Raw genomic sequence first — 24,476 nt, 5'->3', positions numbered from 1 at the left:
GGATGCTCAAGTCAAGTCCCATGAAATACAATCAAGATTGGCTTTTTAGAATATATATATATATATATATATATATATATATATATATATATATATAATATTTTCAAGCTATGCATGCCTGAATCTCTGGATAAAGAATCCATGGATACAGAGGGCTAACTGTATGGCGTCTGCACCATTTCAGTGAGAGTTTGTGCCTAGTAGTATGTGGTCCACTTTAACACAACTATTTATAATACTCACCAGTTTGTACCATCCAAATTTGGAAAACTATTTCCATGTGCCCAATAGGAAAATGAAAAATAAATGTGGACAGTGAAACTCTGTATGCTTGGGACATTTTGACTACATTACCTTTATATTTTCCTACACATCCCAATACAGTCTGCCTTTGTTGGGCTATTTTTTAATTGCATAAACACAGGCAACCATCTTCCATTATCCCAATTAAATTCAAAGAGGAAAACTTATTTTATTACTAGATGGAACCAAGAGACAAAGGAAAAGTTACGAGAAGGTGGGGAGAAGCAATGGTGACAGATGCAGTAAGAGACTGAAGGGATAGTACAGTGGGGGAAGAACACTGGTATCAAAAACAGGAAACTCATTTGGAATCTGTCAGGGCTTCCTTAAAAAGGCTTTCTTCTTTGTCTGAGCTTTGCTATTTAAAGGACTCTCCACTGTAGAAGAATAACAAATTGGTACATCAGACTGCAAAACTGGCTCTGCATCTTCTGCACTCAGCATGCTGCTGCAAACTCTTTCCCTAAACCTGGGAAGATGATAAAACATCAACAGCTAATCCACTGACACATTTCATCCCAGTTGTGGCAATCAGTGTTTTCTCTTTCTCAGTTTCTTTCCCTCTTTCCGTCTCCATTTTGCATTTCTGTATCTATTTGTCAAAGGAGGAAAATGTACACAAACATGTGGCTGAGATTGCTTACAGAGATCTCAAGTTCTTCAGAAGAAGGGGGAGGGGAAATACCCCTGAACATTTATTCTGAAAGATCTTTTGTTCAGCCCTTTGAAGAAAGACCTCCATGACCTTAGAAAACCTCCAGCTGCAGCCTGTAAAACTGGGTTAAGAATCTTTGAGAAGAACTTTGAGAGCCCTCTACAGGCTGCAGAGATGTATTAACAACAGTTAAAGTGATCTCTCTTGACAGATTCTTATTTGGTACAGTCATAATGTTTACTTTTATCTGTCTCGATGTCTAGAAGAAAGAAATAGTTTATTTGCCATTTATTGTACAGTGGGTGAGGCACATAAAAGTAAACCTTCCTTTCATGATCTTCCCTCTTTTCTTCTGGCACTGTCATCCCATTTAAACAATCTCTGGCATGCCTTAAAAAGGGAAAAATGTGTACTCCTTCCTGTCCTGTCATCCATGTTCTTCAAAAGAAGTCCAATAAAGGATGTGGATTAATTAATTATTTGCCACTAATATTTTTAGTTGTTCACATCTGAAAATGCCCTTTAAGTCATCCTTGCAGACAACAGTATTGGACGGTGATGCTGGAGTGAGTCTCAGCCCAGCCTTTCTAACCTTGGGGCAGTTGGCCTGCCTGAACCCATCATTCTTTGAACTAAAACCTGTTCATATATATATATATATATATATATATATATATATATATATATATATATATATATATATAATTGATTTAGAGTGCACTACTACTGGAAATCTGCCTTGGGCAGAACATGCAAAACCAAGGTTGGCATATTGTTAGCAATATACACACATGTAAGTTTCACTTATGAACCAGTGCGGTGTAGTGGTTTGAATACTGGACTGTGACTCTTGAGACCAGGGTCAGAAACCTTGTTCAACTGGGAAACCCACTGGATAACCTTGGGAAAGTCACGCTCTCTCAGCCTCAGAGGAAGGGATTGGCAAAACTCCCTCCTAACAAATCTAGCTAAAAAACCCATGATTGCCTTAGGTTCACCATAGGTCAGAACAACTTGAAAGCACACAACAATAACACAACCAAGTTTCTCTTATATGTACAGATGTCTTTTTTGGGTGCTGCAGGGGTTGATATCCCTTTCTCAGCACTGGAGTCTTTCCCCCCTCCACAACATACTGAAGATATACTGAAGCTGCTCTACACAGCTATTCCATGCTTTGTGGATAGCAAGCAGGATGAAAATTATGTCTGGCTGTCTCCATAACCAGATGTGAAATGATGACATCAACACTGGAATCCTCTGGGGCTCCTTTAGGGGTTTCAGTGCTGCTGTAATAATTTTGCACCCAGCTATGCGGATCCAGCCAAATGCATCAGAGATCCTGCCTGCGACCTATGAAACATGGAATGGCCATGTGGGGTGGCTTCAGAAGCTTTTCAGTAAGTCAGGAAAGTGGCAAATGGCTCAGTCTAGCATAGATCTGTATATGGATATTTATGCTGATAGGATATTGGGTTACAGGCAGCCTAATGGTGTTTCCTTTACATATTTCCTCCTCCTTTTATTCCTTGTACTTCCTTTCTTTCCCCTCTTTCTTTCTTTTACAGTCTATGAGATGAAAATTAAAAAAGAAACCATCCTAAATATTGGAACAGAAGGAGATATTATTGTCAGCCTCCAAGATGAGAAAAGGATTCCCTTAGCTTTATAGACTGACAGTAGGGATTCTTTTCTTTTCTCACACTTCAAAGAGAGTGGGCAAACGACAGCCTAGAGCCAGTCCTTGGAAGTACAGTCATCCCTCCATATTTGCGGCTTTGATATTTGCAGATTTCATTATTCACGGATTTCATTAATATGTTCTCTCTAGGACTGTCTAGGTCCTCCAGTGCAACTCTGTGGTCAACTGTAACTAAAAGTTGCACTGAAAGACCATTTGTAGCTACTCCAGTGCCATTCTATGGTCAGTGTATGTTGGACATTGACCACAGAGTTACACTGGAGGACCTGGAGATTCCTAGAGAGGTGTCCTCTCAGGTAAAAACAGTGTTCCCCTAACCCTAGCGAATATGGAGGGACAACTGTATTACTTTTTTAGTCCAGAGATAGAATCCCTCAGCAAAATGCTGGTTGAGAGATTAAAGGAGTTAAAAAGTAAGTTTCTGATGCTCTGCTGTGGCAACATGTGGTCCTGAACTTAATTTCAAAAGCCCATGGACCCCAGCAATCCCCTGAGAAGAAGAACTATCCTTAGATATGGAGAAGGGTCTAAGAGAAAGATATAGAGAAAGATAGAGAAGGGGGCTAGCCTTAACTGTTTTTGGCATCTGTCCCCTGTCAGTCTATCCATTGGTATTGTGTCCATGGTGTCCTGACACTGGGACAGCAAGAGGGTGTAAAGACTGGCCATAAAGGTCGACCTGGGGGTGGAGTGGGGATGTGGTGTCCCCACGATGTACACCCTGACTCTGCCCCCATGCTGATGTGATGTCGCGTGCTGCACCACATGGCAGCCAGCATTACAGCACTCCTTTGGTGCTGCATCTAGATGATGCAGTGCCAAAGGAGCACTGAAAAGCTATGCCACCCTTTCCATGGTGCAGAAAGGAGCCACTTTTTGAGTCTCTTTTTTTGCGCCATGGAAAGGCCAGATCAGGGCTGCAGCAAAGAATCCAGCAAAGAAAGAGGTGGCTGCAGGCCACTCCTTAGGGGCTGTCTGTACAGCCCCCAGCTTGACTATGAGAACGTTAGAAAAATGTTGCAAAAGATGGAGAAGTTCATCAGATGCTGACTGACTGCCATTGCTATTTATAAAACAAAGGCAAAGAACTGTCCACATTCCAATGGTGGCCATATACTGATGGTTAGCAAGACACAAGCTAGAGAAGATAGTGGGTGAACTCAGCCCATTTTCTGTCATCAATCCTTTTCCTTTCTATTCTTCAGCACCTCCTCTCTCTCTCTATCTCTCTCTGGTCCCTGAAAGAATATCAGAATGCTGCCAAAAGACAGGTCATCTTTTTTCTCTACAGAACTCCAATTTCCTTCCTGCTGTAGTGTTGTTCCTCTCCCTGATCACCATGAAAGCAATGCTACCATAGTTTCCATGGTATTCTAGCACAGGAACAACAACATGGATGAAAGGAAGTCAGAAGAACACTGCTAAAGGCAACAAAGTTTGCATATCACCCATCATGACTGGTAAGGCTTTGATTAATGTGTGAAAAAAGAGAGAACAAAATTACCTCCAACTACCTCTTTGGGAATATTATGAAGGAACTCAATATCACTGCATTCACAGCCATTGTTCTTTAATTGTCTAAAGAGAAGTCCAAGTTTATAGCCCAGTGGCTAAAGTCTTACTGGCATCAGTCTCTCTGTGGCCAACATGTTAGCCTGGCTTTTATTTTTTTCAGCCACAGACCCCATGGGAGCAGGAGGAAATTTGCATTGTAGTTTGTGGTACTAGGCAAGAACAGTACCACAGGTTAAATGATTTCAAGTCCTATTGATTTCACTGAAAGAGTTACACATGTGGGAGAGTTGAGCAAGTAAAATCAATGACACTAACAGCCTTATATTTTGCATGTGTACTCAACAATCAGTCTCACTGGGTTCTGTCAGATAGATGCCAAAAACTCCAAGTCTTATGTATGGTTGTGGGAAACCCTGTAAGGAATGGATGGCACTCTCTACTTCTCCTGCAGTGGCCCAACATGCCATCTGTTTAGTCTCAAATATGAAAGAGAGTGTACTACAATAGAGAGGAAATCTCCTTCTGATCATTGAGCTAAAGAACAAGGTGATGCACCTTATATTCCATATTAATAAAGTGATCAGATTTCCACAGATTAAGAATGGTGATGGGGCCGATTTCTACTTCCTAGAAGGGAACATGCCATGGGACAGTTCAAGAAGGACAACTAGACCATTGCTATTACTGCCTCCCCCTTATCTTCTGCTACCTAGAACAGTAACATGACTCTGTCTAACACGACAGAGATCACCTTCATGGCCATAGTGTGCTTTACATTTATCATATTATTAAGGAGCACCCAATACATGGACATGGTCATATCTCATTGCCATACCCAGACCCAGACATCATGATGTTTCAGTTCATCAAGAACCACCAGCTGCTGCATTACTTTCATAGGATGTACATAGGCATCCAAAGCAAACCAATGAAATTTATGGAACATTGCTACAGTTGTATACATAAGCACCAGGGAGCAAATGCCTCTGAACTCAATGACATTCTAACTAAGATTGTCAGCAAAATCCACTGGGGATTCTTCCAGTACCAGATCTTCATTCTTCCAAAGGGGTGGAATTTGGGGGTGTCTTTGGGGTGCCAGATTAACTGTTTTTTGCACCTGGGCAGGAAGAATCTGCAACCCTTGAAGCTTACAAAGATATTTGCATGTATTTATGTGGAAAATATTGCATTATTCTTGAAAATTCTCAGGACTAGGGCAAATGTGTTTGTCCTACCTGCCACCTGCCAGTAGTAACCAGCCATCTCTCAGTGCCAATTCCATCCATATTTTCATGCAGACCACTTTTTTGTTCACAATTCTCACCTCCAGTCCTGCTGCCCCAAAGCCCATCCAGTTTTTGGTATGTATGCATAATGTAGATGAAGTTAATTCGCACCACAGATTAAAATTTCCCCCCAATAATTATTCCACAGCCAGCTTCATTTTATTTGTGGGGTGCACTTTTCACTCAGTCCCTTGGTGCCACCCCAACTTGTATATGTGCCTTCAAGTCGCCTGTCAATGTCATAATTCATCCTCTGGAGTCAGACACAGAGGAGACTTATTTCCAAGGATTTAAGATCCTGATATGGGCAGCCTCTCTGAGGAGCTAGGGGCTAAGGCAGTGGGGAGGGCTACACCCCCATAGAAATTGGAAGATGCTAAAGGCATGCCATCATCCTCTGAAGATCATCAAAAGGATAGCGGGAGACTATGTTGATCCCAGTAGCTGTTAAATACAAGACACTGACTAAGTAAGCACCTGGTGCCTTGAGATAGTTGCCTGTAAATCTCCCAGCAGCTCCCTGGCATTTTAATTCCATGCAACCATTCTATTTAGATGACCAGCAGTACTCTTCTAAGTTAGTGTTTTCTTGATCTTGGACTACAACTGACAATTCATTTTTACTTCTTGTTTGCTTCATTTATATGGATTATTGACTTGCTGAAATGAGTTCCAGATCAGCTGATGACCACCCTCTTGTTTCTCCTTTCATCTTTCTGGATAACTTGTGACTGATTTTGATGGGATTAACTACCCAAAATCTCTTGCACTCCAAACACATGATTCCTGCGTCATTTGCTGATTGGAGCATAGGACAACCATGCTGCTTTATACTAAATATATCTTTCCTTAACAATCTGACTTGGAAAAGGGAAAAGAAAAGGATGATTATCACATCAAGGTTTGGAATATAGGGCCCGGATGACATCCACCCCCTTGTTTCTCCTTTCATCTTGCTGAATAATCTATGACTGACCTGGATGGTTTAAGTAACCAACAGCTCTTGCACTCCTGATTCCTGTGTCACTTGCTGAAAGGAGCATATGGCGGTCAATTTATAGTGACCCCATGAATTTCATAAGGTTTTCTTAGGCAAGGAATATGCAGAGGTTGTTTTGCCAGTTCCTTCCTCTGAAATCTACCCTGAAATCTAGTAGGAATGACCCTGCTTAACTTTCAACATTAGACAGGATCCAGTGCTTTTAGGGTATTTAGGCCACTAACGTACTATGCATTGACATAGAGAGGATATCCCTCTTGTCTAGTAGATTTGTTCTAGATGAAGGGATAACATTGTTGGTGAGCCATTTTCTATTATTTCCAAATGCAAACAGGGACTCAACCTATCTGAGGGTGAATGTGCATGATGTGATGGCAGAGTGAGGTTTCAGGGAGGCCATAATTTGCCTCCCCTAGTGTGTGTGTGCAGAGCCAGCATGGTGGAGTGATTTGAGCATTGGACTATTACTTTGTAGACCAGGATTTGAATCCTGGCTCAGTCATGTAAACCCACTGGGTGACTTTGGATGAGCCACAATCTCTCAGTCTCAGAGGATGACAAACCTGGAAGAAAAAAACACATAATAGATACACAGCAACAAAAACAAAGTGTGTGTAGCATGTTAAAGGCTCTGGGAGAAGCATCCAATAAATGGCCAAGATGAAGGTGCTTCTCAGGCCCTTGACACCAAAGCGTTAAGCTTCAGCTAGGTTCACTTAGGAAATATTTTTGCAGCTTATCCACACTCACCAAGGCATTCCAGCTTGAGCTACCTTCCTGCTTGCCTACCCTCAGGTTTTATGGTTAATGCATGTTTTCTATTGAAATCTTGTCACAATGATTGCAGAATTGTAAGTGTACCCACCTGATGGTTTTTGGGGAGTCACCAGAGCTCTCTGGATGAGCATTCTAAAAATATATCCTTCCCTAAATGACAAGTTCCAGGATTCCACAGGATGGAAGCATTGCATTTACAGTGAAATCATAGAGCAGTAAGTGTGTAGTGTGACAGGTCCCCAGTATACTAAATACACAAGAAGTGGATTATGTGGAATTTGTACATCCCTAGTTCTAACGTGATATATTCAGCTTGTATAACAAAGTACAAAATCCACCCCTATAATTGTGGTAGCAGCAGAACTTCTCCCCCCCCCCCCACTACTTCAATTGCAGCATTCTGCAATGCAAAAACCCCTGCTCCATGAAGTTTTTAGGATATATGATGGTCTGTAAGAAGAGGGGGATTAAGGACACAGGGGAAGTCTGTAACAGGGAAGGTAGATTGGTCACTGTTTCATGTAGTGGAAATAGCTTCTGCTAGCAGAATCTGCTTCCACCAACAGAAGTACCTCATTTGTTACTGCCTAATATCCTAATCATTAACAACAAAAGCAAAAAACCCTGTAGATAACTCAAATGAAGCCATTAGCTTTTAATTAAAAACACACTCAATCCTGTGAGATGTTACCATTTAAACAGCTAAAATAAAGTAGGAAGTTCAACAAAGAAAATAAAAGAAATATTGGCTGGTTTTTCTTTTCTTATGATGTCCTCTATGCCAAGAAACTGTGGTACATGCACTGGTAACTTCACGACTCGATTTCTGTAATGCACTCTACATGGGGCTATCCTTGTACCTAATCCAGAAATTCCAGTTAGTACAAAACATGGCAGCCAGGTTAGTCACCAGAAAAACTAGGAGTGGCGGATAACACCTATCCTAAAATCACTTCACTGGTTGCCTATTAGTTTCCGAGTGCAGCACAAGGTATTGGTTATTACTTCTAAAGCCCTACATGGTTTGGGTCCAACCTGTTTAAGGGATCACCTACTTCCATGCAATCCACCCCGCACACTCAGGTCCTCTGAGAGGAATCTATTACAGTCTTTAGACCAGATTAACTGCAACCTCCCAGAAGACCTTTTCTGCAACTGCTCCCAAACTATGGAACAGCCTGCTGGATGAGATCCATCAAATTACCAACTTAGTTTCAAAAAAGCTGTCAAAATGGATCTCTTCCAGCAGGCCTTTCCTGAATAAAATTCCTCAGCCACAGAATGATACCCCCTCATACCATGTATTTATCAAATCTTGGCAAGAAAACCGTGTTGGAGTCAGAAACAACTTGAAAGCAAACTTGAAAGGATGGCAATGGCAAGCCCTCTCTGAAGAAACTTGCCAAGAAAACCCCACAATGGTTTGCCTTAGGGTCGCCATAATTTGGAAATGACTTGAAGGCACACAACAACAATTGCACTCAAGGCTGTCAACCTACTCTGGAAAAGAAAAAGAAAAAAGTCCCCAAAGTGTGTTTGCTTGTGTTCTACTTTCACTATATGACTCATTGGGAGAACCTCTGTGTATCCAAATGTAAAGAAACCTGATGTAGACAGACATGCTATAAACAGTCCAAAGAGGTTTGAGAATGTTCAGTGGACACAGAATGACAAGCACTATTGAGGGGAAGGGGCAACTGAAAAATGATGGGGAAAGGGCACAAAATGGAGTATCCAAAAGAGACTATGGCTGGGTGGGTGTATGGAATAATGAACAGGAGCTATCTACTCTGCAACAGTCTATTTGAGATTTATTTATTTGTTGGTTGGTTTTGTATGGTTCCTTCTTCCCAAAGTGGGACCCGGGGGTGCTCCCAGAAAGCATCACTAAAATAAACTAGAACAAAAAAATGTTTTAAAATAATTAGAACGATCACGTAAAACCATATAAAATTATTTAAAAGACATATTAAGGAATAATAAGACTTATTAAGACAAATTAAGGAACTGTAAGTATAATTCAGGTAGATAAGCCAAAAGCAAAGAGCAGGGCCTGGTAAAGGTTATAATCAGAAACAGTGGATGAATAACTAATAGCAGATAGTGGGAAATGTGAAAATTGTAAACCAAGGAACAATTTAAAGAAAGCATGTTTTAAAAATATCCAAAAAGGAAAGGACCTAACTTGATGAGACGATAGCCAAAAGTAGTTCTGATTAATAAATCCAAGCAAAGAAAAAAGTCATTTAATGGAAATTTTAGAGACTTTATTACATAGTAGAAACTCCAATTATTTAGATACTAATATCTAATATTCCCATTTGGCTAGAAATACAATGCCTTTGATATAATATTTTAAAATTTAACTGTTGTAAAGCAAGGCCATCTGAGAGCACAAAGGCTTACAATGGCAAGCTAGATTAGTATTCTATCTAAACCAATATGACAATCTTATATTTCATTCATCACCTTTGCTAAAGGCTTTGTGCTCTTGGGGACCTTTTTCTTCATCTCCAAGACAGACTGCATTTTCAGCGAGGTCAAGGATGCCATTTCATAACCTTCTTTGTGATGTCCCCTTGCTGCTATTTTAGATTCCCTAATTGCCACTTCAAGGATAGCTATTACAAGCAACCCAAGACCTTCTCCCATTTTCATGAATGAAGATGTAGTGACCTGCTGCTCTTGCCTTCATTGAAAAAACAAAAACAATATTAAAGAGGACACCTGCCTTTTCTTTCTCAGGAATTGGAGGATTCAGTGAAATGTGATTAACTGAACAATAGGGATGGGAGAGAGAACTGCAGAGAGGTTCCACATGCTGTTGATAATGCCTGGAATGAAAGGAGCATAAAGTCATACAGGATCAAAAACTGAGGGAAATATCCTTGGGAAGAGAGTGAACTTTGATGAGCTGATGCTAGGATTGTTTATTTCTAATCTATGCTGCCACATATAAAAGTAATCCTTATTCTGGGATATACAAAAAACAAATATTTAGATCCATTGGTAACTCACAGTCCAAGTGAGAGGGGACTTTGCCCTTCCATTTTGGACTGAGGTACCCTAGATCATACCGTAAGCCACCTCTGTTTGCATTCTATCATGATAGTTTACAACATTAAAAGTATACAATACCATGACTCGGCTGGAACATTCCCCTTCCTAGTCAAGGAATATATTATGCAAGACCAGTTAGATTGCTTTGGCACCTGAGGCAGACAAATCCACAAGTGCATCTATTGGTAGTAAAAATAAAACAAAGCTAAATTCATTAAGAATATGTTGTTCCTTCGTGGCATCTCAAATCATCTGTCTCAGGTGCCTAGTAGACTGATTCAAGCCAGAGAACAAATGGCCAATGAGAGGTCACATCTGGCCAAAAACCTGGTGAATTTCTTTTCTTTTCTTTTCTTAAAGCTGCCTACTGAAAAGTCATCATTGAAAGGGCTAAGTGGCCCTTGCTTGAAAGACAGTTCCATCTCAGGATACCAAAATTGAAAAGATACCATTTCACTTCCCAGGCAACTGTATATTTGCTAATAATGCTACATGGAATAAAGCCTCTGAGAATCAACACATGCACCAGGTAGTTTTATGTGAGAGTTGAACACTGTGCAAACAAGGCTTCTACTTCTGTCTGTGTTCTGTAGTAGCATCACCATTAGCAAAAACAACATGTTTATTCTAAGGAAACCATCTTATTTCTCTGTTGTTTTTGCTGTGTGCCTTCACATCATGTCTGACTTACAGGCAAACTTATCCCATGGTTTTCTTGGCTAGATTTGTTCAGAGCATGTTTGCCATTGCTTTCCTCTGTTGCTAATAGAGTGTGACTTTCTCAAGGTGGGTTTCCATGGCCAAGCAGAATGCTAGTCCAACAATCAAACCATTACTCCATCCTGGCTCTCCCTATTTGCCCATATGCCCTGTATTATATAGTCTGACAGCTCTCTTCTTGTTTTCTCTTGCATTTCAGTGAGCACGCAGAACACCATCCCAGTGTTACTCATGCTCCCAATCCTAGTACATGATCTCAACCTGTCACTCAGGATTCATCCCAGTTCCCCAAATGATTTAGTTAAAAGCCCCTCTTTTAATTTTTTGGAGACACCAAGGCCAAAAAACAACAGCAACATGGGGTTGGTGTGAAGATGAATACCACATTGCGTGATCCAACCAGCCTATTCTTTTGCTGAATGCTTTGAGTCATTAGTTTAAATACATCTAAATAATGAATCAATTAAGAACAATTAGCTCTTTTTCAATAACTTGTAAAAGCCTGGCTAAGAGGCGAGCATCTTATTTTGGCATCCATCATGAATGGCAATTTTACAGGATATTATACTGTAAAGGAAACAGTTTGCCAAGCCTTAGAAATTCCAGGTAAGCAATTTCTAGGGTTAAAGGAAAAGATACATGGCGACAATAAAAGCTATAGAGAGCTGTTTGCCAGCTCTTTAAACTCTGCTGAGCAAGCTTCTGCAATCTGCTCATTAGCTGCAAGATACACTGTGATGTAAGGCACAAAAGATCTTATATTTCTGGCATTTTTACATGTATTGTCATACCAAATAGTTCTCCCATTGTGGTATTGTGGTACAAATGCAACCACAATTTAGATCATTCAATTATTTATGCCTTGATATTTTCTTTATTGCCCCAGAGTTTTCCTGGTGACTTAAGCACACACATTTCAGGTGCCTGAAATTTCCTTCTGGCTGAACAGTTCATGCAGCCTTACAGTACATCAAATTTTGTCACGGCTTTATAAAGACAAATGCAATAGAATGCAGGATGATATTATTGAGGGCAAGTGAGGGTTATTAATAGTCAAGTGAATGCAAAGTAGAAAAAGACTGAAAGAGGAAATCATTGTTGTTCTTGACAAAACAAAATCATCTGTAATTTTCACACCTCATAAAGCCATCCTCATGGTCTTCCATGAATGCTGACATTCTGTGAAGGAGGTATTCCATCAAACTATTGAGTGTTGTGGCTAGATTCATCTTTAAAGGCAGTGATTCCCAACCTTCCTAATGCCATGACCCTTTAATACAGTTCCTCATGTTGCGGTGACCCAAAACCATGAAATTATTTTCGTTCCTACTTCATAATTGTAATTAAATAGGTGTTTTCCAATGGTCTTAGCCGACCCATGAAAGGGTCATTCAACCCCCAAAGGGGTCCCGACCCACAGGTTGGGAACCACTGTTTTAAGGAATGACTAGTCATCTCCATTTTCTCTCTCCCTTAGATTTCAGATTTCACAACTACAAATATAGCTTAAATTCTTTGAAAAAATTGAAAAACCCAATTATTATTCCCAGCTACTGAATGATAAATCTAAACTTCTACAAACCCCATTGCTTAGGTTCCATTGTTAGAACTAGCAAACAGATTAAGCCTCACACTCTTCACACTATGGTTGATGTTATTTTTTCATACTTTTCCCCTTATTTTGTTGTGCTGTCTGAGAAACTTGGGATCTTTTCACATTATGGAATTATTGATGTTGATTCTACTTTGATATCATATTATATACTCCAATCACCTAATCACTCCCATATCTGCGTCGTTGCTTTGATCCTACTTTAACTGCAAGGGCTGCATCCTATGGAATCCTGAGATTTGTAGGTTGGCAGAGGCACTACAGCTGTTCAACAGTGAATTCTAAACTCTAAATCCCAGAATTCCACAGCATGGAATCGTGTTGGGACTAGCACTTGGATTTAAGCCTATAAAAACACTCTTGTTTGGGGGGGGGTGTCTTAAAAATGTAGAATTTAGGCTTGTATCTTCATATGTGCACAAATATTTTCATTTTTATGCATACTATTAAATGCTGAACAGTGAAGAAAATCAACTCATTCAAACCATGGTTCTGGAAGATAGTTCTATGAACACAATGGATTGCTAAAAAGATGATTGGGTCTGAGAGCTTTCGGTTACTATTGAGTTGCTTATACTTGCTCTAATGCCTAATAATATCCCGCCTTAACAATATAGAGACCACCTAAATATTCTCTTCTGTCTACCTAACAAAATGTTCTATGAGTCTTGCACAGGACAGACGTTTTATGGGTGAAGTCATTTGTATGGTCAAATAAAAAATCAGAGATGATTGCCTTGCATCATTTCTTTCCTCTGTTCTCAGCAAATCTAAGAGCAAGGCTGTCAGGTAGGTGATTTGCTTAAAATCTACTATTGTTGTTATTGTTGGGTATAAACCTATATGGCAGTTATGAATGTGTAATCTAGCATTATGGTACTTAAACATCCATAAATGCCCTACAGGATTCCACCAAGTACTGAAAGGTGGAAAACTTTCATAGACTGCTGAGCTGAAGAAATTGGATTCCCTCCTTGAGTTAGAGAAGAAGATAAATATTCAAACTCAAACTGAGCCATGAAACTCACTGGGTGACCCTGGGCCAATTATTCTTTCTTAGCCTGACCTGCCTTGCAGGGTTGTTATGCTACTGCTGATTGATGATGTTGGTAGTGGTGGTGGTGGTGGTGGTGGTGGTGGTGGTGGTGGTGATGATGATGATGATGATGCTCTTTTAGTCAAGGAGGGAGAAGTGCTTTTGCTTGACTAAGAAGGTGTCCTTTGCTGTTCTACTTCAGGCAACAAAATGACCTGGATCAACAGTAATCTCAGGCATTGAATAGTCCAAGATCATAGTCTTTCTCTATATTCATATGTGAGAATGATGGCAGAGACAGTTTATTTTCTATGCATATTATACAGGGACAGTTTGGGCTCTAAGGGACAATTTTGGGAGTGCTTGTGGAGGATGTGTGTGTTAATCATTGTATTTCCATCAGAAAAGAAAATCAAATTGTTTATTTCCTTGTGTCTCCTGCTTCACATACCCAAGCAAAATGAAATTTAGTCTTCAAATAAATCATGTCATGTATAAGCGGGGCAAGGCCAAATCTGAATTTTATAGCTCACAATTACTTTTACGTTACTATTCAGTACCTTGCGCTTTAGAAATCTGTGATAATCATGCAGTTGTGTAATGGGTCTGCCATCCAGTGAATGCCAAAATATTAAATTATTTCCCTGGGCTTTCTTCTAATAAAATAAGGATGCATGAAAATTAACTTAAAACCTCTATAATATTAACAAATGTATTTTAGGCCCAAATTGCACCACTGGATGCTCGACCACATCTCCTGGTCTGGTTTTCTAAGAAATATAATTCTTGCAACTAGCGTTTATCTTTGCTGAATCACCACACTGATCGATAATAGCTCCTCTTTCTCTCTCTCTCTCTTTCTCTCTCTCTCTCTCACACACACACAATGGTTTTATGGCTTGGAAGAAATCCAAAAGAGATTTCAGTAACTGGCAGGCTTTTTTTTACACATGTTATCTGCAAGGGAAAGTGTAAGAACACAGGCTATCACAACAAATTGCACGTACCATACCTTACAACGTAAGTGATGCTAAATGGGAGGTGTCCTTATTTCAAAGCCTGATATTTCTAGCAGTGCAACTGTAAATGCTGTAGGGAGATGAATCTATATTTGAAAGGATTCTGCCACTTTAACTTTTTGGAACAATATATTGTTGCATTCTTTATTTCCATTATTCACTCAAGATATTTTAGGCTGACTTTAAGAATCCAACTCCCACTTGGTGAGTTTGCCCTGAGAAAGTAACAAATACAATAAAGAAAATGATCATAAAACAACATAAAAAGACACCTGTAACAATTAAATAACAGTAAAACAACAATAACAATAAATAATAACATTCAGCCCAAGGCAGTATCCTCAAATTAAAACAGTTCAGCAGCTGTTTAAAACTAGCAGCATATTACACTTTCAAGGCAATTTTTTTTACCTAGAATCTAGAATTACTTTGAGTGTTCACTTAAAGGCTTGGGATGGTGGGACCATATGAAGTCAATTGGAACCACAGCTTTCCATCCTAAGAAATTCCAGCAATATGCACATAAACAGCACCTTCATGGATGTTCTCACACGAGACAGTAAATTGCAATAATTTTGGTTTTGGCTGGGACTTATCACATGGTATCACCTCTTTTCTTTTTTTCTTGATGAGAGATCATTTGGCAGGTGTTTCTTTGCATTCACACAAACCCTCCATGAATGACCTCCTCTGCCCCTTCTTTGGTGCTAGCATTTGCAGTGTGATGAATCAATTCTGCTTTAATCTTGATTTTGGTTGGTCAGTGGGTGTGGACTTTAGGTGTTGCTTAAGTGCCCTTTGCTTGCCAGTGATTAGGAGTGAAGGAGTTCCTGACTTGAACAAGCTAGATTAATCACTGACAAACTAATCATTTTCATTTGTGAGTGATTAGTCTATCCAGAATCAAGAAGTCTTCCTCCCAGCTCAGGAAAGAAAGGACATTCTAAATATAAGATTCCTTTTAAGTTGTTGTTGTTGTTGTTATTATTATTATTATTATTATTATTAATAATATAACACTGTAGATTTACACAACGCTGGAGGATGTCTGTATGCCATGTGCCAAACAAAGCACACACAGGGCACTACTGGATGGGCAGTGCTCAATGCTGCATGTGATAACATGATAGTGTGAATGAAGGCTGTAATACTGGAAAGAATAAAAGGTTTGATAAAGAAGAAAGTAGTCCCAAATGCATAGTGGTTTTGAAAAGAACACAATTGTAGGAAGAGAAGAGCCTTGTGTGATAACAACTGCCAAGTGTGGTTTGGGAAATAAGGATGCAGGTGGCCCTTCAGACAATCTAATCCCAAACTGTTTAGAGCTTTAAAGGGCAAATTGGGATTTTGAATTGAGCCCAGAAACCCACTGAGAACTAAGGTGATGATACAACATGGATACCATATACTTTGACCACCTAATCACTTCAACATCTGAGTAGCTACCTTTGGCACCAGATGGAATTTTCAAACTGTCTTTAAAGGCAGCACCACATACAGCAAATTACAACAGTCTGAATGGGATATCATTCCCTGAGGTCTTACTTTTCTTGTGATAGCATTGCAGCCTATCATTCTTTGCCCTCCCACCCAAATGACAGCACCAGACACAAGAGTTAGTGAAATAAAACCACATCTTTATTAACTTTAGGAATTCGTAACATATCAGCCAAAGGGATATGAGGGCATGAATTTGTATGTGGGCACACAAAAAAAAAAAGCCAGGTATTCCAACTGGAGGCTTTTCAGCTTGAAACCCAGTGTATAGACCCTACTGTTCATCCTAGCCTGATCCCATCAAGGGATCAGAAGGTTCCAAAGGATTTCCATGGGTGGCACTGGTTAGCAGTCTTTATTGATGACATCATCTTTGCACAAAAACTCACTTCATATCTCCACTCAACCCAAAGGGGCAGTAATAGTGAAATGGGTGGATTTGTTCACCTTGAGGTGCCATCAGAAGCCTCCAAAGATTGAGATTAAGTGCCTTCACCCAGCTGTGGTTGTTCCTCTTTTGTTTCCAAAGTTTGAACTCAAAGCAACTTACAATTTTAAAAAATACAATGGAAATCATACAAAAACATATAGTTGTGACATGTATGCAAAATCAACCAGTTAGCCAAATAGTAAAATGTAGCCAGTGTGGTCTAATACTGTATAGCATGGAGTGGCCCTCCTTTAAAAAATGTCCAACAGCCAAGCATGACATGGTACAGCAAAAAAAAAAAAGTCTATTCAACCTCAAAATGGTGAAATTCCCATTGTACATAGAGGCAGGCAAGTGGGAAGCAGAAATGATGAAGATGCCTAAGTTTGGATCATGCTGGGCTTAAATAGCCAAGTGCTACCTGACCAATTGCCAACATCATGATATATCTTGGCATGGCATTTGGTGAATGGCTTGTGGAGGAGAAAGCCACTCTCATAATATCACTAGGGGAGCATATTTCCTATGTTGGTTACAGACAGCATACCAATCTTATTATAGGCTTTCCTGTGATAGTTGCAACTGGCCAACAAACTTTAACTGGTAAACATTATTCATATCTACTACTACCATCTGTAGAATTTAGATGAGTCCAGTAGAACCTTTAAACCATTTTTATATTTACAATTATCTTGGGCATTTACTCATTATCCAGCTATTCATGTACAATGCAAATATCTACTCACTGAGGTTTCTGATTGGTTGCCCACCTCACAATAATAGGATAATGAAATTTCTTCCCCAGTGAATATCATCAGAATATCAACCTGAGCTTTTGTCTTCATGTTAACTTTTAATGGATTTGATATAATACTCAACCCTGGATGTTTTTCTTCTTCGTCTGTTGAATGTGGTTATGTGGTTTTGCTTTGAACACTATTACCAATCCTTAAAAGAAGGAAAGGATAAAGTCTAAATAAGCAAATGTTATATTTATTTCACAAAATAAAATTCTATGTATATATAAGCTATTTGTGTGTGTGTATGTGTGTGTGTGTGTGTGTGTGTGTGTGTGCGTACAGAATTTTTTTTGGGGGGAACCCCATATGATTCACATGGCCATTTAAAAAAAATCTTTCCTGAAAATAATAAAATCTTACAAAATTTTAACAGAACAAAATAGAAGAGAATTTATGACTTGAGAGTATTCCTTAGCAACACATTTATGAGCATAGTTTAAGCTTCCACACACAGAGAGATATACATTTACATACATGTATATGCATACACACACACTTGTTATTTTAGCTTTTCAGTTAAGGTATTGTTCCAAAGACTGACTTGAGAATAGCAATAGCAAGTACATTTCTATACCAATTATCAGTGCATGCTAAGCTGTTTACAATGTGTAAGCTAATTGTCGCAACAATCTGGGTATTCATTTTAGCAACCTATGGAATGATGCAAGGCTGAGTGGACCATTGAGCCCTGCCTGGGATCGAACTCACAACCTTGGGGCTCTTAATGGCTGCAGTACCATTCACATAATCATGTGGCTCAAGATTATCTTGGTTTCTATTAATAAAAGAAATGAATGGAAACCAATCCACAATAAGAAAAAGTGCAGTGGGAGCACAATAAAAAATGGTAGAACAAGAGCTCTCTTGCTCTCAGGCTTGGAGTATATGGACAGGAAAACATATTTATCACACTGCTGGCTCCAACAACAGCCAAACAACTGATCACAGTCCATACTGCCCCCCTCACACTGTGAGGAAGATCCCATCAAAACGAAGCATTTGTGACTACGAGCCACACTGTGCCATTATATTTTTCTATTCCATCACAAACGTATGTGCATGAGTGCATGGACACTCCAGCAGCAGCTGCCAATCGGTCCCCCGTCCCACCCTGCTGCCAGCCCATTGGATGTCCTGTGCAACCAGCCACTCAATGGCACAGTTAATCAACTGCCCATACGGTGCATCAGTGCACCAAGTGATACATTGGCATAGAATAAGCATGGTGCCCCCCCATGTCACATATTCCTAGATACCACTTCACACAGACAATTTTCCAGATAATTTCAAATGACATAATTGCCTTTGGTATATTAGAAGGATAGGTATTATTTCCTAGCAAGCCTGGTACTTATTAACTGGGCATTTATGTTTAGGCACAAACAATGAATGCATGTTGTCTTCTAACTACAGAACATCCCCTCAAAGGAGTACCTGGAAGTCCCAGTAACTAGCAACCAATCTCATTTGTAGGGGAACTTGGATCTCTGGAAAGGGGCAGTCCCCCAATGAATAAGTGAGCTAACTTGAGAAGCAGAGGAAAAACTACCACCAAGTCTCCAAGAGTAATGGTGCCTAAAGAGGTAGTCCTAAAGAGAAAAGCCAGTTTCACACTCAATGGAAATCTCAGTTGTAGCAAATGACTCACTGTGGCTACAGAATTTCTCATAAATAAAGGTTCTCCCCAAACTTTTTCTACAAGCTTCCAATAAGCTACTGCTGAACCCTGGATGCGGTTCTAGAGGCTCCACTTCCAGACAAGAGGGCCTACTGGAAAAATTGTTCTACACCAACTCTGGAACCAATATACTTTGTTCAGTGATGGAAGGCCTTTAAATAAATTTGCTTGATCCCTGTGCTACTGTGCTCTAAAATCTTTGTTGGCTTTGGTTTTACAGTGCGCTGATGTTATACGTGGGTGCGCCTTATGCAGCTGCACTGGAAAAAACACTGATGTGCCCCAGAAGAAGTAATGGGGCACACAGTTGTGGCATGCCCCCTGAAGCACACTGCGGGCATGAGCCCAATAAGACTTGAGCGTACACATGTTTTCCCTTACGCGAGGGGTCTGGAACGGATCCCTCGTGTAAGAGAACGGCCAACTGTACTACTTGTTTGCCCCCAAGCTATATCTGCCTCAGAGAGCCCTGTTGATTTTATTGGCAGACTGCAGCTTACCAGACTACTGCTCTTATTACCTCACCCCTGCAAACAGGACAAGTCAATGAAATCAGCTCATAAATTTCAGTTTTATACAATTCCTAGCAATATATTTCAAAGAAAGGTGTGTAGGAACACCTTCCAGGGTCCTACTATCCTCCCTAAATAGGTTTGATAGGTACAATTACCTGGATGCAATTCTGTCTAGAAAGACAACATAACAAAAAATACTATTACTACTAATTTAATTTTATTACTGTTTGAGATCCTACATCACAGGCATAGTTGCAAATGGTTAACTATGAGTTGTGGATTGCTATGTATCATCTCCTGACACCCCCTCCCAAACAAATATCTACCTTAAGAATCAGCAGCTGAGCTCAGCAAGAGATTTGTTCTGGTAGTAATCTAGCCACAACAAGTTGATGGTTCCAGGTCCTTCCTAACAGTGATCTGCAGTATGACAATGAGTTGAAACAGTGTCTTATTTCTGATTGTCCCACTCTGGTGTGTATGGGGAAACTGTATCTGGCAGGACTCCATTGCCAAGAGAACAGACCTGTGCCACTTGGGTTGGCTGTTGGCTGTTACAATTGGTTGAGTAGGGGAGTTGTAATTGGAACAATACTGCCATGATCATAAACATGAATACCAAACAATTACAAATGTTTAAGTCTAGCTTATGCATCCATAACTACTAAGCTAGATGACAGCCACTGCCATCATCAGCTTTATGTGTATTACTCCTTTTTACCAAAATTGGGACTCAAGGAGGATTATAAATTAAAAAGCAAGTACAGTGCAGCTAAAATGTTACAAAAGATAAACCTCAAAATAGAATCAAACTATTCACAACATTAAAATAATTTTAAAATATACACTGAAAAAGATTTTTAAAAGGCAATTTAAAACAGATCACTTTCCCCAAGGAGTTATCCATTTGATGTTATACACCATTGATGGATAAATGATCTGGTGGTCACATAGTTCTCATCAAACATTAGGAAGCTTCTACACATAATGATGCAAAACAGTTGTTGCATATATGGTGTTAATAATACTTATGCACCTGGAAGGGCTCTGCAAGTAGAAGGTGAGTCTCAAGGAGGTGGGAGTTGTTGTGCAAAGGAGGTAGCAAATTCTTCCTTCCACAATGACCATAAAAAGACACAGAGCAGTGTATATAACTAACAGAAATCCAGCAAATTTGGACCATTTCACCTTAGCAAAAGACACATTGAAAAATGATAGACAAATAATATAGAAAGGTAATAGTTTTATCATTATTTCAGATATATATTTTAAATCCCTCTTTCCTTGCTCATATCCTTTAGGTGAAAGTAGGCTGTGTAAATTTAGAATTGAAAAATATGCATTGATGGCTATATAGCAAATGAAAAAAGAGTCATGAGGGCTTAGTGAAGAGTGACTCACTAAACTGTGATAAGTAGGAGGAACTTGGATCACGCTGAAGTTAAGTACATTTTGTATCCTTGTCTCCTTTTCTCTCTCCCTGTCACTCATTCTCTACCCTAGAGATAGAGATATGTGAGCCAGCTTACCATACTATACAGATGAATAGAAGTAAAAACAGCAACTTTTTTTTCCTCAACTTACTGAAAATTATTTAAAGTCCCTAGGTGTGGGAGTGAAACAGGCTGGAGTGATGAAAGAAACACTGCAATGAGTTTGACTGATTAACAAAATATTATTACACATTATGCTAGTCACCATGGTTTTTGCAGCAGGGATGACTAAATATGCCAGCATGAGAACTGAGGCAGAAATTCCATTTAGGGCATGACAAAGAAGCAAGTGAATCACATTCCACTTGCCCCCACAAGTTAACATCAGGACTGGCCCATGATATTATACCACCTCCAGGGAAGTGCATGGCCTCCTCCACCCATCTGTGTCAAGGAATATAGTTTCTAAAGTCAGACAAAGTATTTTGACATATGAAGGAGAAAATCCCATGAGCACTTTTCTCCATCCATGGTAATACAAATGCAATAATAGCAAATTAAAGGGCCCATACGGACAGGCCAAAATAAAGCTGCTTTGAGTCACTTTGGAGGTATGCTGTTTAAATGCTGCATGCATCCTAAGAGACTAGAAGCCACGTCAAAGCCATGTTTCAGTCCTAAGGAATGGAGCGCAGCTTTGGCGTAGCTTCTGGCCTCTTAAGATGTGTGTGTCATTTAAACAGCATACCTCCAAAGTTACCCAAAGCAGCTTTATTTTGGCCTGTCTGTATGTAGATTATATATATTGCTTCCTTTTCAGGCATCAAAAATCTTATCTGAGGCATCTCCTTCTGCTTTATGACAGATCTGAGACCATGAATAGTGTCCAAAACCTCTCTAACTCTGCATCCTAGACAAGCTGCACATCCAGATAGTATTGGTCCAACTTATATAAAGAAAGCTGAATTACCGCAAGAGAAAATGAACCTCTACCTTGTAGTGTATTCTTCTAATTCCTACATAAGCAGTTTGATTTCCACAGGAAGTCAGTCACTGAGAAATATAAATGTCAAATACTACCAAGGAGAAAGGAAATCTCTTCACCCATGGATATGGTTTGACCTTGTCTTCATGGTTGGCTTGCTTACAGAGGGAAAGGCTAAGTGCTAGGAATAATGCAGGCCAAGTTTTCCTCTGACCTATGATGGCTACAGAGGTCTCTGAGTACTAACTACCTGCACCCCAAACCAGATAAAAACTTAATTAGAAATTCAAATCTATGCTTATTTTATTCTTGTGCATACAAGACTACAATTATGTGCATTTTCCAATAGTTGTTTGTCTTATAGTTTGTTGTTTGCATGCTGGAAACTTAAAGGTTTTTCACATTTAAAAAGAAAATCCTGCAAAATTTTCAAAATAATAGCCTTGAAATCAGAAAAGAGAAAAGGGCAGGGAAGTGAATGGGGGATGGTTAAAAGACCAGGGTATCTCTACACGCACCCATCTCTGTTTATGGTCCATGACATCTGGTACTGATAAGAATAGGGTACAGCACATCCAGGCAATTGTTTGAGAAATGACTACATAAAAGATAATCATTTATTGAACTACATAATGTTTGGTATACTGATAAGTTAAATCTGAGCAAAAATATTGACAAATAATGGCCAAATATATAAGTCATTACATCTGTAGAACTGTAACAGAGATGGAGAGAGGGGGACAGAGAGAGATGCTAATTACAAGAATCCAATTAAGTTAACAGTTACTGGAATAATAAAATTAAATGCTAAACTATTGTAAGCAATTATCCTTTATAGCTAACAATGTTATGCAAATACAGTGACAGACAGTTCCTCCTCCCTTCGATTTATTTGTAACCATAGAGACAAGTGAGTTACAAATGGTATTTAAAATTAAATTCAACAAACCACTGCTATCCACTATGAAAGACAAAACTACTCTTACACTGCATGTATGAACAGCAAGCAAGGCCCTTGAATCTTAAAAGAACAGTGTGTATGTGCACATAAAAGCCTGTGCTACATAATGATGGAACACAAGAAGGCTTTAGTTTTGCCCCATCTGATGGTAGATAACTCCCTTACTCAGCAGTGTAACTCAGGTCATCAGCCCCTCCACTGACCTCCCCCCATTTGTCAGAATGCTTCAGTATCCTTTTTTGCACTAATGTCACTCATAAATCATAATTCCCATATACCACTGAATGTAATGCTAATAGTTGTGACATAAACAACTAGGAAAAGTTTAATTATACCTCCAAATTACAATATCATGCACACAACCTAAATGCATTCACATGTACATAGTGAAGATTTGGTTAAAATGTGATGTTTTTAAAGAATATTTTAAAAGAATATATATTTTTAAAAAATCTAAAACTTAATTTTAAAAAAGTAATATTTTGAAATCTGAAATTTTAATTTTAAAAAATTATGGGGTCCCTTTCTCCTCCCACTGAACTTCACCCCACTCAGACCATCTCTTAAAGCATTTTAAAGGGAAGCAGATGAATGGCCCAGCCCATTTCTGCCAAAAGGTAGGTGTTTGAGGAGCAGTGGCGTTGCCCCCTCCTTAGGGTGTCATGTTGTGTGATCCACACCGTCTGCATCTCCCTAGTGATGCCACTGCCCTTATTTACATAAGGACATTCAGAGTGAACCCTAGCGAGGAAGCCATCAACCAACAGTTCCTCTCAACAGAGAAATATCAGTTTGCATCCAGACCTAGTCATTCGCTCCGCAGACCCACTGAAATCAATGGCATTTCAGTTAGTCTAACCTGTTTCCTTGGGTTCAATATTTCTGTTATTTTAGTAATGGCTAAGTTTGTATCCAACCCTTGACTTGACAATTGATCAAATAAACAACACTAACTGATGGTTTCCTGATTCTAATCTTATACACAAAGTGCTCCTCTGTCTCCACTACATGAACTGGTCCTCGTAACATTTTCTGTCATGTTTCAACAGCAAAGTGCCAACATTAAACAGTGAGGCAGTACCTTGTCGTAACATCCTGTCATTTGATATACACATATACCAACGTGTTAGACTGTGCTGAATTATGCTGACTATAATATTCAGCACTTAGAAGTAATGAGTTAATCTTCTTAATTTCTAACTAGTTTATTTGGGGCAATCATTGGGTAATAAAGTTACATTTTAAAAGCAATGTAACCAGTAAGAAGCCATTTTACTTTATTGGTGTTGTGAGTAATTATTTCTAGGGATCCCACCATTACCACCACCATTTTCCTCTTACATTTTACTGACATTCTAGATCTGTTTGCCTTTTGTTTTTAAAATACTTTTATAGGCATTTCAAGAGGCATTTTCAGAGGACATTTTTCAGGCACCATGGCTAAAAGTTTATCCTCTTAAAAAAAACAGAAGGTAACAAGTTATGCAAG

This window comes from Sceloporus undulatus, chromosome 5 (genome assembly GCF_019175285.1).
Source record: "Sceloporus undulatus isolate JIND9_A2432 ecotype Alabama chromosome 5, SceUnd_v1.1, whole genome shotgun sequence".
Lineage (NCBI taxonomy): Eukaryota > Metazoa > Chordata > Lepidosauria > Squamata > Phrynosomatidae > Sceloporus > Sceloporus undulatus.
The sequence above is the reverse complement of the archived record's forward strand: the minus strand, read 5'-3'. Positions refer to the sequence as shown.